At 44.5% G+C, this 20,442-nt stretch overlaps 1 long non-coding RNA gene across 1 annotated transcript in view; it reads right to left on the bottom strand.

The window, feature by feature from the left end:
* LOC137517647 (uncharacterized) overlaps positions 1–4,875 on the bottom strand; it is a 30,790-nt gene extending 25,915 nt beyond the window's left edge. Inside the window, exon 1 of the long non-coding RNA XR_011020608.1 lies at positions 4,576–4,875. This is a non-coding gene — a long non-coding RNA (uncharacterized lncRNA). The remainder of the gene's footprint in view (positions 1–4,575) is intronic.
* Between the last annotated feature and the right edge of the window lie 15,567 nt (positions 4,876–20,442).

The following is a 20,442-nucleotide window of genomic DNA, read 5'->3' as shown; positions in this document are numbered from 1 at the left end:
CCCCATTGAAGTCTATTGCGGTTCGCAAAAGTTCGCGCGAACCAAACTTTCGCGGTAGGTTCACGAACCTAAAATCTGAGGTTTGGGCCATTTCTATATTTAACATGTATTTGCAGATATGTGAAACCAATGACTTTTTTGATATTAGGGACAGTAATGCGGGTTCCTGCTTTGATTGCACTGAAATGCAGTTCCTCAGTTTGTTCCTCTTAAGTACACCTTTAGGCCCCATTCACATTGCAAACGCGGACGGCCATGTGTGCGCAACGCAACGCATGCGAACACACACCATATGCGTTTGTATGCGTTACGTGGCTGAGCCCATCACTGAAAAGTGAATGGGACAGCCGCGCAACAAATGCGTGCAGCATGCGTTCCCGGACTGCACAGGTCCGGAACGCATGCAGTGTGAACATCAGACAGTGCAATCTATGTCATGCGTGTTGGCCTCCTGCACGTGTTTCCAAAACACGGCTGGAAACACGTGCAATGTGAACGGGGCCTAAGTGGGAGAAATATGGAGGCTGTCTTATCTATTTCCTTTTGAACAATACCAATGCAGGGCCGGCGCTACCATTAAGGCAAAGGAGGCAGCTGCCCCAGGGCCCCAGAACTTGTAGGGGCCCCCAGTGGCTACAAGAGGAAAAAAAAATTTTCAAATCGGCCTTATAGTTTTTGAGAAAATCGATTTTAAAGTTTCAAAGGAAAAAAAAAACACATTTAAAAACCTGCCGACTTTAATGGTTAATAACAAATCCACCTTAAATGCTAGAAACCCTAAATTTGCAGGCTATGTTAAGGAGATTATTAGGAATAAGAGGAAAAAACAATTTCTCAAAAAGACCTTATAGTTTTTGAGAAAATCGATTTTAAAGTTTAGAAGGAAAAAAGTATAGTTTTAAATGCGGTAAATGTCACTTTTAGTAGCAAACCTAACGGTAGTGTAATTTTACATGCATCAAACGAAAGCGCAATACATTTCCTGACGGGGTTTTCATGGGGTCTATACGCAGCCGCAGCGCTTTGGCCAGGGATCGCTATACTGCCGCAATATGGCTGTATGAAGATCCCTGGCATTTTTTCCTATTTTCCCAATTTTTTTATGTTTAGAGTGTGGGAATTTTTTTTTTAAAAAAAATTATGTGGGGTCCCCCCTCCTGAAACTTTTTAACCCCTTGTCCCCCATGCAGGCTGGGATAGCCAGAATGTGGAGCTCTGACCGATTGGGACTTCACACCCTGACTATACCAGCTGCAAAAAAGGTCCCCTAATGCCGATTTTTGTTCCGGGGTATATGTTGGGGGGGCCCCCCAGGTTTATTTTGCCCTGGGGCCCCATTGTTGCTTAAACCGGCCCTGTACCAATGGCCTGGTAGTCCTGCTGATCTATTTGGCTGCAGTGACTGAATCTCGCACCTGAAACAAGCATTCAGAACTCTTTCCAAACAACTGATCAGAATGCTTATTCAGGGTCTGTAGCTAAGAGTGTGAAGGCAGGGGATCAGCAGGACAGCCAGGCAACCTAAATTGATTAAAGGGAAATAAATATGGTAGCCTCTTTATCCCTAAATTCAGGTGTCTTTTAAATGGCTTAGTAGCAGCTTTACACTACAGCCCTTATGTAACCAGGCACTGTTTTCTTTGAGCAGCCTACCAATCTCCCTTTTTGCAAACAAGAAAAGGAGGAATGCTGAGTAGCATGCCCCAGACATTGCCCAGTGGAAACTCCTGGTGCATAAACCACACCTCTTACATTACACAAACTAGGAGGGGGAGGTTAATAACTGGAATAACCCTGCACTTCATCCTAAATGAAAAGATAACTGCAATGTGAATCAGGCACAACAGCAGGCCAGGCTGGCGCAGGAACACAGTGACTCTACTCCAGTAGGCACCAGCACCTTTTTAAAATACAAATGATCTTATTGCTATGCTAATCTTCCACTACTAAAGTATCATAAATAATTGGTCAAGAGCAGATTAGGCATTCTGACTGCCCTGACTGCATGTTGTGGTGACTCAAAACCCACCCAGGCAAAAAGAAAACTTGTAAATAGAAAATAGCATGGTGGACTCTTCTTATTTAAGGTAAGCTTCAAATATGCTTTAAAGTGGAATTTAATATTTCATATAAAATCTCCCACCAGCTAGTCGCCAGTCAACTTTTTCTCTACGCAGAATGTAAATTAAAAAACAATGAAGAAACAAAAATAAAATGTGTTTGTGTGGTGTGCGTTATGAGGCACGGCCCACATATCTTCTCATTTTGCTCTAGGATTTGCAAAATAGCTGTTTTAATAACTAACATCCCCCTTGCATTCAAAATCTGATTGGGCTGTAATTGAAATGCATAGAATGTGGATAGTTTGGCATTAAGTTTCTTTGTATGATGGTGGAAGCAAGAGCCCTCTTGTTTTCTGCGTGTGACAGCTGGCTGACATAGTAAGAAATGAGAAGACTGAACCATCGCAGGGTGAAGAAAACTGGACAATGGACTTCTACTTTCTAGTTCTTCATGCTCTTTGCTCTTAAAGTAAAGACTACTAACATTTACAGAATTTTAATTTAACTCTTGTAGAGGTGATTGTTTCAAACAATTTCAAACAATTTGAATGCATTGGAACAATCAGAAGTAAAACTGGAAGTCTCTCTTATTTGTTCCTTTGCTAATTTCTATTGCTACGACTGCAACTGGTGGTGGTACGTCATATGTGAAGAGAACATCTGCTGTTTCTCTGGCTCAAACATATAGCCAGGGATGTGTCCTCACCCTGACAAGTAAAAAAAAAAAAATACCATAATGAGGAGGTGCATCACCACCTGGATTTCTGAGTAACGATGATGACACACGAACCCTTAGGAGGCTGGATGCATGTTTCCTTGGTGTACCAGTGTACTTGGTGGCTGCCTGGATAGTGTACTGGTTAAGGGCTCTGCCTCTGAGACAGGAGACCAGGGTTTGAATCTCTGCTCTTCCTACCTTGGGCAAGACTCCCTAACACTGCTACTGCCCAGTTGCTGCAGCTTTGACCCTTTGAGTCTGCCAGGAGAAAAGCACAATATAAATGTTCTGTGTCTTGCTGTTTCCTCCTCTGTCTTGGTTGTCTAGAGGCCTTTTTTACTCCTTGAGCCCTAATTCTGCAACATGTTTACAACCAAGTTGAGGGTGATACCAAAGCCTAGAAATCAGACACACTCAAATAAAACTTACAGGTCACACCAACCTGTTTTCACCAATACCTGTCTAATGGTCATTAAGAAAAAATAGGAATTAGTTGTTTGTAATTGCAGTTACTCATTTAAACCACGGGAGTGCTTACAATCTTCCTGTGTTACCAATGGTCTACCATTAGCATCCTTAAAGTGAACCAGAGATGGTTCACTAGCGCTTATTTATACTTACCCGGAGCTTCCTCCAGCCCCAGCACAGAATCTCTCGCTGCCCTCCTCGGCCCCACCGTTAAGCCATCATGACTCCTGGTACTCCGGGCAGCCGCGGCCGTCTGCGCATGCACGGCTGAGCCACGCACACACCCCTCCCATCCCTTGGAGCATTCTGCACCTGCTCAGTAGTACGGATTACCAGCAGTTGTAGCGCTAGAATGGAGTGGCCAAGGAAGATGGCAAGGGACTTAGCAATGCTCATGGGGCTGGAGGAAGCCCTGGGTAAGTATAAATTAATCCTAGTGTACCATCTCTGGAACAGTTTAATAGCAGGACGTGCATTGCAGATAAACGTGCCACAAAAGGTGAGAGCGTTAACAGACCACCCTTAAAATTTAAACCAGCTCTGCCACAACTGGCTGTAGGACTGATGCAAAGAACCTATAGATTGTTAATTCTTGTATGCTTATAGCCAGGCTGAAGGTGACACCCCATGCAGCACTGGAACAATGTACTTCTGCCTATCCCCCAAGGCAAGCCTTACTGAATTACTTTGAGTAGGTGGTTATTGGTTTGCAGAATGGGTTTTGGTTGCGCCTATTCCCCTACCAGAATCAGTGCTAATTGCTTTTGTATGAATAACAATAAAATGGCATGCACAGTTGCACACCAGCCAATTTGTATGCAAAAATAATTGAGTAAGTATGGGCCTGACCCATGAAGCAGCAGTTCAAGTGCCTGCCCAAGTAGTGCGTAGTGCACAGCAATTTTACTGGGACTAATGGCGGGGGGATTGGCAGCTCGCATTACCATTAGCACAATGCTCATTGCCGGGTTAATGCATGCATTGTACCTTAGTGCTGGTAAAGTTTCCATGCACTGCCTGCACACAGCAATTTCACTGATACTCAGTGCATCCATCAGGTCCATATTATCAAGCATCGCAAATATTACAGCACATAACAGAGTCAAATGACATTACACAGCTGCTACAATTACCTAAGTATGGCAATGGGACAATCAGTAGGGTATTTATGCATTTATAAGCCAGATGCCAAACTTTTTCCAACAAGGACCATCAAAATTACATCATGGTAACTGGCTTTACTTTATATCTCATATGGTTGTTTTGGGCTTTCTTATTTGCATCAATTGGACTTGGATGTAGTTATGACTCATTCAATATACTCACATTTAAAAAGGATTTGAGTACTTTCTTAAGTTCGAATGACATCCATATGACATCTACATGGAAAAAGATGATAACTTGATCCAGTCAGCTAGATCGTTTGTAAGGTTGAACTTGATTGAATGCATGTCTTTATTTAACCAAGATAATTCTGGGGTTAATTCACAAAAGTTTGGAAAAAACTGCAAGTAATGCAATAATGATCCCACACCAATATCCTTAGTATTTGGCTGAAGTAGTGTCAGAATCACACCTGAAACAACCATGCAGCTAATCTTGTCAGAATATCAGAAACACTTGATCTGCTTGTTCAGCGTCTATGGCTCAGGCCTTGTTTCCATGGGGCAGTTGAACTGTGTGCTCAGCAAGCAGTTACCCGGCAGCAGTGGGCAGTTACCAGGCAGCACTGAGCTGTTACCAGGAAGCAGCAAGGAGTTGTGCGAGCTGCCTATCAACTGCCCGTGTCAACTATGTGGCCCAAGTTCCCCGGCACCTCTCTGACCCCCCGATCGCCGCCGGCAATACTTACCCGTCCACGATCCCGTGAGAGCCGCAGCTTCACCAATGAGCTTCACTCGTCGCTATGGCGACGATCGGACATGACGTCATGACGTCATGGACGTCATGCGCAGTCCCGATCCTCCCCATAGTGAAGCCTGGAGATGATTGGGAGGCTGCGTCATTGCGGGATCCCTGGGGGGTACGTATAACGGCGGCGATTGGGGGCGATCGGTGGGGACCGGAGGGACTTTGGCCACATGGTTAGCTAGCGAAGTGCTAGCTTAACAATATACAAAAGTTTTTATTGAAAAAAATCCTCCCGGGGCCATTTGATCCCCTGCAGAGGCTAGCCGGGTAGCCCGACCCTAGGTCGGGCTTACAGCCATGGAGGTTAAAAGGAATTATATATGGCAGCCTCCATATATCTCTGACTTCAATTGTTCTTTAAAAGCAGAAGGGAAGGTCTTTCTGGAAGAACTGAAAAAAAACTGCAGGATGGCTGTGGCTGTGCTAGTGGCAAGAACATTTTTCATTCTCAGTGAAAGAATGCACAAAGGTTAAATACATTTGTGTTTCCATTAATTTACTTTAGGAGTGTAAATGCAGCATAATCATTACAGCATGTTCCATCTTGTTCAATCTTATGAAACTTTATTTAGAGGCCAGACAGAGCATGTATACCTATGGTTAGACTGTGCTTGGCAGGAGTGGTGAGCAATTGCAAATAGAGCATAACATCTATTTTCGATTTTGCATGATGTCACTGCTGTGTGTTAAAAGGTACAAAAAAGGTTTCTAATATTTACAAAGAAAATAAAGAATCCTCTGGCTAGAAATAATATATAAAGTGGTGTGTATTAAGGGATTATTTTTTTATGGTTACGTAGAATGATTAATATAAGATAAAGTGTTGCAACAGATTCTGCTTGCATTTATTTGATCTAATACTTGTAACTGTTTCAGAATGTTAGGTGAGAAAATAAGGTTTCACGTCCTTCTTTTTTGGGCAAGATCCAATCCAGTTCAGCTCTATATATGAAGATTGTATTTGTCATTATTGCAGTTTATAAAAGCAATCCTGAAGTCATATTATTTGTACTAAATTAAGTTTTAGGCTGCTTACACACAGGGACGTTACAGGCGCACGTTAGTGCGCCTGTAACGCTCCCGCAACGCACAGCAATGTAACTCAAGTGGGCTGTTCACACAGCCCACGTTGCGTTACATGTAACGCTGTACGTTGCCCGGAAAGTGCAGCATGCTACGGCGTTACAGCGGCTATAGCCGCGTTAGACTGTTTACACATGCGCAGTAGGGGGCGGAGAGGAGGCGGGGAGAGCCAGCTACAGTAGCCGCGCACATGGCTACTTAATATTCACTGCACTGGCGGCCGCTGATTGGCCGGCGGGACCACGTGATGCGGAGTGTCTCGCTCCGCGTCACGTGGTCCCGCCGGCCAATCAGCGCCACTCTGGGAGACTTTATCGAAATAGAGCCGCCTAACGCGGCTCACTCTACCGTCGGCTCTTGCAGCACCATACGTTGTGTTAGGTGCACGTTATGCGACCTTAACGTGGCACCTAACGCAACGTCTTGGTGTGCAAGTAGCCTTAAGGTATGTGCCAGGCTCATATACCTTTAGGCATTGTCCATGTTCTTGTTTTAACGCTGCAGTTTCTGAGTTCTGCAGTGAAAGTATTAGACCCACTCTGTTGAATAATGATAAGGAGGAAGAGGCAGACTTGATTAATGTGGCTCCGCCCATTCTCCTCCCATCACCACACACTAACAGCCGACTCCCCACCCTCTCCACGCCCGTTTCAGCAGAGCCCAGCTCCAACAGCATTTAGCTCAGAGGCTAATCATGCCTGCCATTTTTTGAACCTAGGTCCATATGCAATTAACTTTTTCTCCCGAGTTATCTCCTAGGTGATAATTTTCATATTCTCTTTAAAATAACTTTTTAGCATTTTACAATTGAAAAAGTACCCAAAAGTTAGTTAAACAGTACTGCCAACATTGTTTTGATTATTGTCTTGCTTGTTGGTGGTCTAAAAAGCATTTTTTGACAAGGGCCCACATGCAATTCACTTTTTTTTCTCCTGAGTTTTCTCCTAGGTGATATTTTCACAACTTGTCATAAAATGCCTTTTAAGCCACCAGCAAGCAAGAAAATACTCAGAATAAATGTGATAGTACCTTTTCACCAACTTCTGGGTACTTTTTCAATTGTAAAATGCTGAAAGTTAGTTTAGAGAGAAGATGAAGATTATCTCCCAGGAGATTACTCAGGTGAAAAGTGAATTGCTTATGGGCCCAGGGCCCATATGCAATTAACTTTTTCACCTGAGTTTTCTCCTAGGTGATATTTTCACAACTTGAAAATAAAATGCCCTTTAACCACTTGCCGACCGCGCACTCATACCGCGCGTCGGCAAAGTGGCAGCTGCAGAACCAGCGACGCAGTTCTGCGTCGCCGGCTGCAGGCTAATTAATCAGGAAGCAGCCGATCGCGCGAGTTCCTGTCAATTCACGGCGGGGGGCTCCGTGAATAGCCTGCGGGCCGCCGGCCGCGGCTCGCAGGCTAAATGTAAACACAAGCGGAAATAATCCGCTTTGTTTACATTGTACGGCGCTGCTGCGCAGCAGCGCCGTAAGGCAGATCGGCGATCCCCGGCCAATCAGCGGCCGGGGATCGTTGCCATGTGACAGGGGACAGCCTGTCACTGGCTGCACAGGACGGATAGCGTCCTGTGCAGCCCAGATCACCAGGGGGGACAGGGAGGAGAGGAAGGAGGGGAATCTCGCCGTGGAGGGGGGCTTTGAGGTGCCCCCCCCCCCGCAACACCCATCAGGCAGGAGCGATCAGACCCCCCCCAGCACATCATCCCCCTAGTGGGGAAAAAAGGGGGCGATCTGGTCGGCCTGCACCCTGATCTGTGCTGGGGGCTGTAGAGCCCACCCAGCACAGATCAGCTAAAACAGCGCTGGTCCTTAAGGGGGGGTAAAGGGTGGGTCCTCAAGTGGTTAAAGAGACTCTGTAACAAAAAAAAAAGTTCCCCTGGGGGGTACTCACCTCGGGAGGGGGAAGCCTCAGGGTCCCAATGAGGCTTCCCCCATCCCTGTAGCTGCAGGCAAACCAGCGCTGGCTCTCCCGAAATGACCCACAATCCTGGCTCGACAAGCCTGACAAGGCTTGATATATTTAATTTCCTGTTGCAGCTCTTAGCATGGAGATAGGCGGAAATCGCTGATCTCTGTTGGGTCCGCTCTACGACGCAGGCGCACGAAGAGCCGGCCCCACACCTGGCCGGGGTGTCGCCGGTAACGGGAGCCACCGGAGAGACACGGAAAAGAGCCAGGAGGACGCCGGGGGATCTCGTTGCCTACAGTGGGCTGGAGGAAGCCCCAGGTAAGTGACATTTTGTATTCAATCTACTGCTAAGTATCCCTTTAAAAGTTATTTTCAAGTTATGAATTATCAGGTTCAGATTATTAGTTAGTAAATACTCATGCTTTCTCTGCAAGAACAAGATGAAGTTCTAATAATTTTCTTCTCATCCCACCAGGGGCATAACTAAGAGCCCCCGGGCCCCCCTGCAAAAATTGTGAGCGGTCCCCCCTCCCCTCTGGGGCCCCCCTCCCCCCAGGGCCCGCTCGTGGCTGTTTTGGGGGGCTGGAGGGGTCGCACCATGAGGGGAAAGCTATGGCCACACTCGGCGGGGAGGGGGGAAGGCCCCCCCCCCCTACCTCACCTCGGGCTTTCCCCTCTGTGCGCCGCTCCAGCTTCAATAGCTATACAAGACAAGTGCAGCGGAGAGGCGGGCAGCGGCAGGCAAACATACCTTCCGTGCGTCCGGACGCTTCTCGCTCTAGTGACTGACGCGACTTCCTGTTTTATACAGGAAGTCGCGTCAGTCACTAGAGCGAGAAGTGTCCGCGCTGGAACGCACGGAAGGTATTTTTGCCTGCCGCTGCCCGCCGCTCCGCTGCACTTGTCTTGTATAGCTATTGAAGCCGGAGTGGAGCACAGAGGGGAAAGCCCGAGGTGAGGGAGGATGAGGACCTTCCCCCCTCCCCGCCGAGTGTGGCCATAGCTTTCCCCTCATGGTGTGACCCCTCCAGCCCCCCAAATCGGCCACGAGCGGGCCTGAGGAGGAGGCACGGGCCCCCCGCTGGCACAAGGGCTGCATCCCCTATTGTTACGCGCATGCATCCCACTATTACCAATCATTTGCTATAGGTCTTCAAAAAAGACAACACATTTATTGGCAGTTTCTGAATAGCACCAGATCCGTTTAACCGCTTCACCTTGAAGGATTTTTCCCCTTAAAAAAAAACAGAGCAATTTTCACCTGTCAGCGCTCCTACCATTCATTCAACTATAACTTTATTACTGTTTATCACAATAAAACAATTTATATCTTGTTTTTTTGCCACCAATTAGGCTTTCTTGGGGGCTACTTTTTGCTAAGAATTATTATTTTCTAACTGTAAAAATAAGAAAAAAATTGAAAAAATACTTTTAAACATTATTTCTTAGTTTTCACTATTATAGTTTTAAAATAATACATGCTAACGTAATTAAAACCCACACATTTTATTTGCCCATTTTGTCCCGGTTATTGCAACATTTAAAATTTTTCCCTAGTACAATGTATGGTGCCAATATTTTATTTGGAAATAAAGGCGCATTTTTTCAGTTTTGCGTCCATCCCTAATTAAAAGACCATATTTTATAAAGTAATGGTAATATACCCTCTTTACATACTGTACATATTAAAAAAGTTCAGTCCCTAAGGTAACTATTTATGTTTGTTTTTATTTGTAAAAATTGTTTATTCTTTAAAAAAAATAAAATAAAATTGGTAACTATTGGGGAGTGTGGGAGATCAGGGGTTAATTTATAATGTAAAAATAAGGTAAAAAGGGATTCTTTATTGAAAAAAAAAATGTAGATATAATTTTATAATTTGGCCACAAGACGTCCTCACAGGTGAGTTCAGTATTACTACGTAATCAGGAAGCACTGCGTGGACGGTCTTTATGAATATAGGCGCCGTCTAACAGACGGCGGCGTTCATTCACACGGGGACTTAGATCAATGAATGGGAACCGTGTTGGTGGTTAACAAAAACTTATTGTCTACTTAATTAGACAAAAACAGGTATGAGTTAACTGTAAATTCCCCTCCTTCTACCAAAGACTAGCACAGTATTTGATCTATCACCAATGTACCCTGTAACACTGGTGTGTACTGCATTATCTGGTTGTCTATGGAAATTAACATTGGACAAATTTTTTTTTTTACTTAACAACGTTATTAAGCTATTCAGTAAAAGTACTGAACCATTCTCAATGCGCAGAACAGTGATGCTCAAATACCCCTTTTTAAAATTCGAGTTTGGTCGAATTCGAATAGTAAATTATTCAAGGTCAGTCGAATATTCGAGTCGAATAATTTTTACTATTCGATTCGACCTCGGACTTCGAGCTCACTTTTCGAGTCGGTATTCGAGCTCACTATTCGAGCTGACTATTCGAATTGGCCTTAAATAGCTTCCAACACTTGTTTTGAGGGTGAATGATGCAAGAAACATCTTTTTTTCCAAGTAACAACAGCAAGTGATTATGTGGGGATGTTCCTTTAAAAAAAAATGTGGAAAGAGAAGTTGTGTCCTTAATTTTGTTCAGTAGTGTTACTGTATATACTTGTTCTTCTTCTTCTTCTTTATCTTTCTTCTTCTTCTTCTAGATCTTCTTCTTCTATATCTTCTTCTTCTTCTTCTATATTGTCTTCTTCTTCTTCTTCTTCTTCTTCTTCTTCTTCTTCTTCTTCTTCTTCATCATCTTCTTCTTCTTCTTCATCATCTTCTTCTTCTTCTTCTTCTTCATCATCTTCTTCTTCTTCTTCATCATCTTCTTCTTCATCTTCATCTTCTTCATCTTCTTCTTCTTCTTCATCTTCATCTTCTTCATCTTCTTCTTCTTCATCTTCTTCTTCTTCTTCATCTTCTTCTTCTTCATCTTCTTCTTCTTCTTCTTCATCTTCTTCTTCTTCATCTTCTTCATCATCTTCTTCATCTTCTTCTTCTTCATCTTCTTCTTCTTCATCTTCTTCTTCTTCATCTTCTTCATCTTCTTCATCTTCTTCTTCTTTTTCATCATCTTCTTCATCTTCTTCTTCATCTTCTTCTTCATCTTCATCTTCTCCTTCTCCTTCTTTTTCAATATCGTCTTCTTCTTCTTCACGTATTTCTCTTTTCAATTTTTTTTTAAAGAAATGCAGCTATTTTTGAGCGTAACAAATAGCTGGTGGGCGCACGCATGTTGGAAGCGCCATTGTATGTGCTCCCTGGCAGTGGAAACACAAAGACAGCAGGAGGTAAATTCAGCAGCAGGAGGAGGAGGATGAGTGTGTGGCAGCAGGCAGTCAATGAGGCAGGCAGCTCGCCGTGACATAATAGCCCTGGCACCTAGCGGTGATACCAGGGCTGTAAATAAACACAACTGGAGGTCCCAGACAGCGGTCGTGCAGCCCACATTGTGTCCAATACACAACTGGGACAACACAGTTTTCAACCCGGGCACCTCAGAAAAATTAAACCTTTTTTTTTTTTTTAATGGTTTGTTTGGTTTTGGTTTTGCAACCAATATAGCTATTGTTTGACGTAATAGCTGGTGGCAGAGTGGCAGCAGAAGAAGGTAATTCTGTGTACCCTGGCAGTGGGAAACACAGACAGACAGCAGCAGCAGGAGGAGGAATGGAGGAGTAGGCGAGCAGCTATTGTTTGACGTAATAGCTGGTGGCAGAGTGGCAGCAGAAGGTAAATCATCTGTGTACCCTGGCAGTGGGAAACACAGACAGACAGCAGCAGCAGCAGCAGGAGGAGGTATGGAGGAGCAGTGTGAGTGTGGCAGCAGGTAGGCAGCGTGACATAATAGCCCTGGTACCTAGCGGTGATACCAGGGCTGTAAATAAACACAACAGGAGGTCCCAGACAGCGGTCGTGCAGCCCACATTGTGTCCAATATACTGATGGTGAACTGGCCTCCTCCCCAGGCCCTGCTGGGCGGCTGCTGTGAACAGGGGTGGTGGTGGTGGTGGTGGTGGTGGTGGTGAGGGTGGAGGCCTCGGATGCAGAGCTGATGGCGGGCTGCTCATCCTCCGTCATGAGTTGCACCACAGTGTCTGCATCCTTTTCCTCAATGGGACGTTTCCGACCCGGCTGGAGGAAAATGGGAGCAGGTGCTACACGCTGCTGCTGCTGTGTCTCTGCAGCATGAGTTGCAGATGCTCCTGCTGGGCGGCGCCCAAGGCGTCCACGGCCAGTGGCTATGGGAGGAATGTTAGCCACTGACGCTGCTGCTGCTGCTGCGGAACTGTGCATGATGGCGCGCCCGCGGCCGCGGCTTGCCACAATGCTGCTCCCTCTCCTCCTGATTCCCTTGCTGCCCTTCCCCTTGCCCAAACCGCGCTGGCTGCCACTTCCAGACATCTTCAATGTTTTGGGCGTATAGACAAAAGTTTTTTAAAAGGGCGGGTGAAAAGTGGGGTACTTTAATGGAGTGGGTTGGTTGGTGAGGTGACTGAGTGAGTGTCCCCTAGTACAGTAAGTAAGTAGTAACAGTCAGGAAGTACAACTAGCAGTTACAATAATCAGTAGTAATCACAAGTAAATTTAGTGTGTGTACACTCAGACAGTGAGTGCACGCACGCAGGAGCTAGTAGCCTATGAACACAGTGACTGAGTGTCCTAGACTCCTAGTACAGTAAGAGTAATTAGTAACAGTAAGTAGAACTAACTAATTACAATAATCAATCAGCGATCAGAAGGAAATGGAGTGTGGGTGTGTGTACACTCAGACAGTGAGTGCACGCACGCAGGAGCTAGTAGCCTATGAACACAGTGACTGAGTGTCCTAGACTCCTAGTACAGTAAGAGTAAGTAGTAACAGTAAGTAGAACTAACTAATTACAATAATCAATCAGCGATCAGAAGGAAATAGAGTGTGGGTGGTGTGTGTACACTCAGACAGTGAGTGCACGCACGCAGGAGCTAGTAGCCTATGGACAGTGACTGAGTGTCCTAGACTCCTAGTACAGTAAGAGTAAGTAGTAACAGTAAGTACAACTAACTAATTACGATAATCAATCAGCGATCAGAAGGAAATAGAGTGTGTGTTGTGTGTGTACACTCAGACAGTGAGTGCACGCACGCAGGAGCTAGTAGCCTATGAACACAGTGACTGAGTGTCCTAGACTCCTAGTACAGTAAGAGTAAGTAGTAACAGTAAGTAGAACTAACTAATTACAATAATCAATCAGCGATCAGAAGGAAATGGAGTGTGGGTGTGTGTACACTCAGACAGTGAGTGCACGCACGCAGGAGCTAGTAGCCTATGAACACAGTGACTGAGTGTCCTAGACTCCTAGTACAGTAAGAGTAAGTAGTAACAGTAAGTACAACTAACTAATTACGATAATCAATCAGCGATCAGAAGGAAATGGAGTGTGGGTGTGTGTACACTCAGACAGTGAGTGCACGCACGCAGGAGCTAGTAGCCTATGAACAGTGACTGAGTGTCCTAGACTCCTAGTACAGCAAGAGTAATTAGTAACAGTAAGTAGAACTAACTAATTACAATAATCAATCAGCGATCAGAAGGAAATGGAGTGTGGGTGTGTGTACACTCAGACAGTGAGTGCACGCACGCAGGAGCTAGTAGCCTATGAACACAGTGACTGAGTGTCCTAGACTCCTAGTACAGTAAGAGTAAGTAGTAACAGTAAGTACAACTAACTAATTACGATAATCAATCAGCGATCAGAAGGAAATGGAGTGTGGGTGTGTGTACACTCAGACAGTGAGTGCACGCACGCAGGAGCTAGTAGCCTATGAACACAGTGACTGAGTGTCCTAGACTCCTAGTACAGTAAGAGTAAGTAGTAACAGTAAGTAGAACTAACTAATTACAATAATCAATCAGCGATCAGAAGGAAATGGAGTGTGGGTGTGTGTACACTCAGACAGTGAGTGCACGCACGCAGGAGCTAGTAGCCTATGAACACAGTGACTGAGTGTCCTAGACTCCTAGTACAGTAAGAGTAAGTAGTAACAGTAAGTACAACTAACTAATTACGATAATCAATCAGCGATCAGAGGGAAATAGAGTGTGTGTTGTGTGTGTACACTCAGACAGTGAGTGCACGCACGCAGGAGCTAGTAGCCTATGAACACAGTGACTGAGTGTCCTAGACTCCTAGTACAGTAAGAGTAAGTAGTAACAGTAAGTACAACTAACTAATTACAATAATCAATCAGCGATCAGAAGGAAATGGAGTGTGGGTGTGTGTACACTCAGACAGTGAGTGCACGCACGCAGGAGCTAGTAGCCTATGAACACAGTGACTGAGTGTCCTAGACTCCTAGTACAGTAAGAGTAAGTAGTAACAGTAAGTAGAACTAACTAATTACAATAATCAATCAGCGATCAGAAGGAAATGGAGTGTGGGTGTGTGTACACTCAGACAGTGAGTGCACGCACGCAGGAGCTAGTAGCCTATGAACACAGTGACTGAGTGTCCTAGACTCCTAGTACAGTAAGAGTAAGTAGTAACAGTAAGTACAACTAACTAATTACGATAATCAATCAGCGATCAGAAGGAAATGGAGTGTGGGTGTGTGTACACTCAGACAGTGAGTGCACGCACGCAGGAGCTAGTAGCCTATGAACAGTGACTGAGTGTCCTAGACTCCTAGTACAGCAAGAGTAATTAGTAACAGTAAGTAGAACTAACTAATTACAATAATCAATCAGCGATCAGAAGGAAATGGAGTGTGGGTGTGTGTACACTCAGACAGTGAGTGCACGCACGCAGGAGCTAGTAGCCTATGAACACAGTGACTGAGTGTCCTAGACTCCTAGTACAGTAAGAGTAAGTAGTAACAGTAAGTAGAACTAACTAATTACGATAATCAATCAGCGATCAGAAGGAAATGGAGTGTGGGTGTGTGTACACTCAGACAGTGAGTGCACGCACGCAGGAGCTAGTAGCCTATGAACACAGTGACTGAGTGTCCTAGACTCCTAGTACAGTAAGAGTAAGTAGTAACAGTAAGTAGAACTAACTAATTACAATAATCAATCAGCGATCAGAAGGAAATGGAGTGTGGGTGTGTGTACACTCAGACAGTGAGTGCACGCACGCAGGAGCTAGTAGCCTATGAACACAGTGACTGAGTGTCCTAGACTCCTAGTACAGTAAGAGTAAGTAGTAACAGTAAGTACAACTAACTAATTACGATAATCAATCAGCGATCAGAGGGAAATAGAGTGTGTGTTGTGTGTGTACACTCAGACAGTGAGTGCACGCACGCAGGAGCTAGTAGCCTATGAACACAGTGACTGAGTGTCCTAGACTCCTAGTACAGTAAGAGTAAGTAGTAACAGTAAGTACAACTAACTAATTACAATAATCAATCAGCGATCAGAAGGAAATGGAGTGTGGGTGTGTGTACACTCAGACAGTGAGTGCACGCACGCAGGAGCTAGTAGCCTATGAACACAGTGACTGAGTGTCCTAGACTCCTAGTACAGTAAGAGTAAGTAGTAACAGTAAGTACAACTAACTAATTACGATAATCAATCAGCGATCAGAAGGAAATGGAGTGTGGGTGTGTGTACACTCAGACAGTGAGTGCACGCACGCAGGAGCTAGTAGCCTATGAACACAGTGACTGAGTGTCCTAGACTCCTAGTACAGTAAGAGTAAGTAGTAACAGTAAGTAGAACTAACTAATTACAATAATCAATCAGCGATCAGAAGGAAATGGAGTGTGGGTGTGTGTACACTCAGACAGTGAGTGCACGCACGCAGGAGCTAGTAGCCTATGAACACAGTGACTGAGTGTCCTAGACTCCTAGTACAGTAAGAGTAAGTAGTAACAGTAAGTAGAACTAACTAATTACAATCATCAATCAGCGATCAGAAGGAAATGGAGTGTGGGTGTGTGTACGCTCAGACAGTGAGTGCACGCACGCAGGAGCTAGTAGCCTATGAACACAGTGACTGAGTGTCCTAGACTCCTAGTACAGTAAGAGTAAGTAGTAACAGTAAGTACAACTAACTAATTACGATAATCAATCAGCGATCAGAAGGAAATGGAGTGTGGGTGTGTGTACACTCAGACAGTGAGTGCACGCACGCAGGAGCTAGTAGCCTATGAACAGTGACTGAGTGTCCTAGACTCCTAGTACAGCAAGAGTAATTAGTAACAGTAAGTAGAACTAACTAATTACAATAATCAATCAGCGATCAGAAGGAAATAGAGTGTGTGTTGTGTGTGTACACTCAGACAGTGAGTGCACGCACGCAGGAGCTAGTAGCCTATGAACACAGTGACTGAGTGTCCTAGACTCCTAGTACAGTAAGAGTAAGTAGTAACAGTAAGTAGAACTAACTAATTACAATAATCAATCAGCGATCAGAAGGAAATGGAGTGTGGGTGTGTGTACACTCAGACAGTGAGTGCACGCACGCAGGAGCTAGTAGCCTATGAACACAGTGACTGAGTGTCCTAGACTCCTAGTACAGTAAGAGTAAGTAGTAACAGTAAGTAGAACTAACTAATTACAATAATCAATCAGCGATCAGAAGGAAATAGAGTGTGGGTGGTGTGTGTACACTCAGACAGTGAGTGCACGCACGCAGGAGCTAGTAGCCTATGGACAGTGACTGAGTGTCCTAGACTCCTAGTACAGTAAGAGTAAGTAGTAACAGTAAGTAAGTAGAACTAACTAATTACGATAATCAATCAGCGATCAGAAGGAAATAGAGTGTGTGTTGTGTGTGTACACTCAGACAGTGAGTGCACGCACGCAGGAGCTAGTAGCCTATGGACAGTGACTGAGTGTCCTAGACTCCTAGTACAGTAAGAGTAAGTAGTAACAGTAAGTACAACTAACTAATTACGATAATCAATCAGCGATCAGAAGGAAATAGAGTGTGTGTTGTGTGTGTACACTCAGACAGTGAGTGCAGTGCGCACACGCAGGAGCTAGTAGCCTATATGAACAGTGACAGTGAGTGTCCCTACGGGTACAGTAAGAGTAAGTAGTAAGTAAGTACAACTAACTAACAATAATCTATGAGTAATCAGAAGGAAATAGAGTGTGTGTACACACAGACAGTGAGTGAGTGCACACACGCAGGAGCTAGCTAGTAGCCTATAAACAGTGACAGTCAGTGAGTGTCCTACTCCTAGTACAGTATAACTACAATACTATTAGTAAAGGACAGCAGAAATACTGGTATAGATGAGAGAAATAAACAGAGGACAGCTGCCCACAGAGGCAAGGCCCCCCCTGTGGCCTAAACCTGTAAGCTTGCAGCAGCTGCCTGTCTCTAATGTAACACACAAGCTACTAACTAAAATACAATGTCTAAATAACTAACAACAATATAGGTGTGTATAGGAGGTGTATGTGAGCAAAAACGCTAGGTAAATGACCACAATAGAGCTCTTGCTAAGCCAAAGCACAAAGGAGCAACTCTCTCTCTGTACAAGTCTCAGGCAAGCACGGAGAAACGGAACATGGCGGCCGCTATTTATAGGGTAGGGGCTGGCCAGGGTCCCCCTCTGTGATTGGCTGCCGTCAGAGGGCCTGGGAGCCCTCTGATTGGCTCTAAGGACATCAATCTGGGCTATGACGCTATTCGAGCTCGGTACCGAGCTCGAATAGCGCCGGGTTGCTCGAATAGCTCGAATAGTGAATGGGCTATTCGAGTGTACTCGGATAGCCCATTCGAATAGCTCCAGCTATTCGGAGCTCGAATACCGAGCTCGAATAGCTGAAAAAGAGCTCGAATATTCGAGCTACTCGAATATTCGAGCTCTGCTGAGCACCACTGCGCAGAACATAGTATGCAAAGGCCCTGTCTAGACCAGATGCGGATCATTAAGTATAGTCCCACGCAAACTTCATATCTGTTCTCAGCTCATTTCATTTGATGAAAGATGACCCTATTCTATCATTTTACCTGCATTCTGAATTTTACTTTTTATGATTGCTTGTTGGCCCCAGTGTAAAAGCTGCAGCTTCTGCAATTAAAGTGGCAATCCAGGATGGTAGCTAAAAAAGAATGCTAGAAATACATTTTGTACTGCTTGTCTGCTTTTCACTTAAAGAAAAACTCTGACCAAGAATTGAACTTTATCCCAATCATTAACTGATACCTCCTTTAACATGAGAAATCTATTCCTTTTCACAAACAGACCATCAGGGGGCTCTGTGTGACAGATATTGTGGTGAAGCCCCTCCCACAAGAAACTCTGAGTACGTACTCCTGGCAGTTTCCTGTCTGTGAACCTTGCTGCATTATGTGGAATAGCTATTTATTGCTGTTTCCAACTGCCAAAAAAGCATGCAGCAGCTACATCACCTGCCAACAGTAATAATGTCACCATGTAATACATTTCAGAATGTAAATCAGGGATTTAAAAGATTTTACAATGGGCAAACACTGACTAAATCATTTATACATAATTATTGTAAAAATGAAGCACTTTTTTATTACATTATTTTCACTGGAGTTCCTCTTTAAGCTTTATAATCAGACTAGTTAACTGTAAGATGGCTGACAGGTGACATAGGACCCGATTCACTAAACATTGGTAGGATGACCATGCGCAGACCAGTATAAACAATAACATAGGTGTATATGCACAAAATGTTAGTAAAGAGAGCGCATGGGAATTTTACTTTTGCTAATGCTGACAATGTAGTGTGCATTACACAATTAGCACAGCCAGTATAACCATGAGGATTGCTAGGGTAATGTGCATCACGCTACTTGCATAGTGCATGTTACTCTAACAATGCTTGCATTCGTTAGGTGATGCAGGTTATGCTATTTGCGCAATGCATGCTCTCTGCACATTGTAACTTTACCCAAATTTTGCACATATGCATGTATTGTGCATGTATTATGCAAGGTTATGTACACAACGTGTACACTGCTAGTATACGCAAATAGCACAATAGATTATGAAATGCACACATTGGGCTTGATTCAAAAAAGAGTGCTAACTGTTAGCACGGCCGTTTTCGCGCGAATTTTCGCATTGCGCGCGATCGCGAATTTTCACGCGAAACGATAAAGCTTTCGCGCGCAAACGCGAATTTTACCGCTAAATCGTTATCGGTTTAGCGCGAAAATTCGCATTGCGCGCGAAAACTTTATTGTTTTGCGTGAAAATTCGCGATCGCGCGCAATGCGAAAATTCACGCGAAAACGGCCGTGCTAACAGTTAGCACTCTTTTGTGAATCAAGCCCATTGTGCTACTTCCACAAATACCTGTAAAATTGCTATATGTTGTCTGTACAGGCCAATTTTTCTGATGTTTAGCAAATCAAACCCATAGTACCGTATATTTTTAAAATAAAATTGACCTTCAACAGGACTCACCTCCCTAAATTTTAATAACAATAACACAACAATAACAATAATATTTACATAGCGCTTTTCTCCCTGGGGACTCAGAGCGCTGTAACCCTGCATTATGCAGTCTCAAGGGCTAGGTGAGTTTTTAGCCTTTTTTTAAACTGTCCAGAGAAGGAGCCTCTCGTACTGATTGTGGAAGTGAGTTCCATAGAGTAGGGGCTGCATAGGAAAAGGCCCGAGCACCGAATGTTAAGTGTATCCTGGGAATAACCAGCTTCATCTTGTTGGCAGAGCGGAGGGTGCGTGGAGGGGCATAAAGTTCCAATAGATCCGCTATGTATTTGGGTCCCATGTGGTGTAGAGCCTTGAATATCAGTAGGCAGATCTTAAAATTGAATCTCCATTTTACTGGCAACCAGTGAAGAGTTTGCAGTACTGGGGTGATGTGTGAGCTGCGGGAGGCATTGGCTAGGAGTCTGGCTGCAGCATTCTGTACTAGCTGGAAGGGGTGCAGAACGTTATCTGTAGATCCGATGAACAGGGCGTTGCAGTAGTCTAGACAGGAGGATACAAATGCATGAACCAGGGCAGGTAAGTCTTCAGCTGTGATAAGGTGTTTGATTTTCGCTATATTTCTTAGATGGAAGAAGGAAGACTTGACGACAGCTGATATTTGCTGTTTGAGTTTTAGATTTCCATCCAGGATCACCCCAAGGTTTCGCACAGAGTCTTTATACTGTACAGTATCTCCCCCAATTGCTAGTTTGAGGTGGTGAGCGTTTTGAACTTTATCCATCATGTGTGGACCACCTACCACCAACACCTCTGTTTTGTCAGAGTTCAGCCTCAGCCAGCTGGTGTTCATCCAATTTTGTTAATCCACTAGACACGCATTTATGGATGCTGATGGGTCTTGGGT

This window comes from Hyperolius riggenbachi, chromosome 5 (genome assembly GCF_040937935.1).
Source record: "Hyperolius riggenbachi isolate aHypRig1 chromosome 5, aHypRig1.pri, whole genome shotgun sequence".
Classification (NCBI taxonomy): domain Eukaryota; kingdom Metazoa; phylum Chordata; class Amphibia; order Anura; family Hyperoliidae; genus Hyperolius; species Hyperolius riggenbachi.
This window is presented reverse-complemented; position numbering and strand designations above follow the sequence as displayed.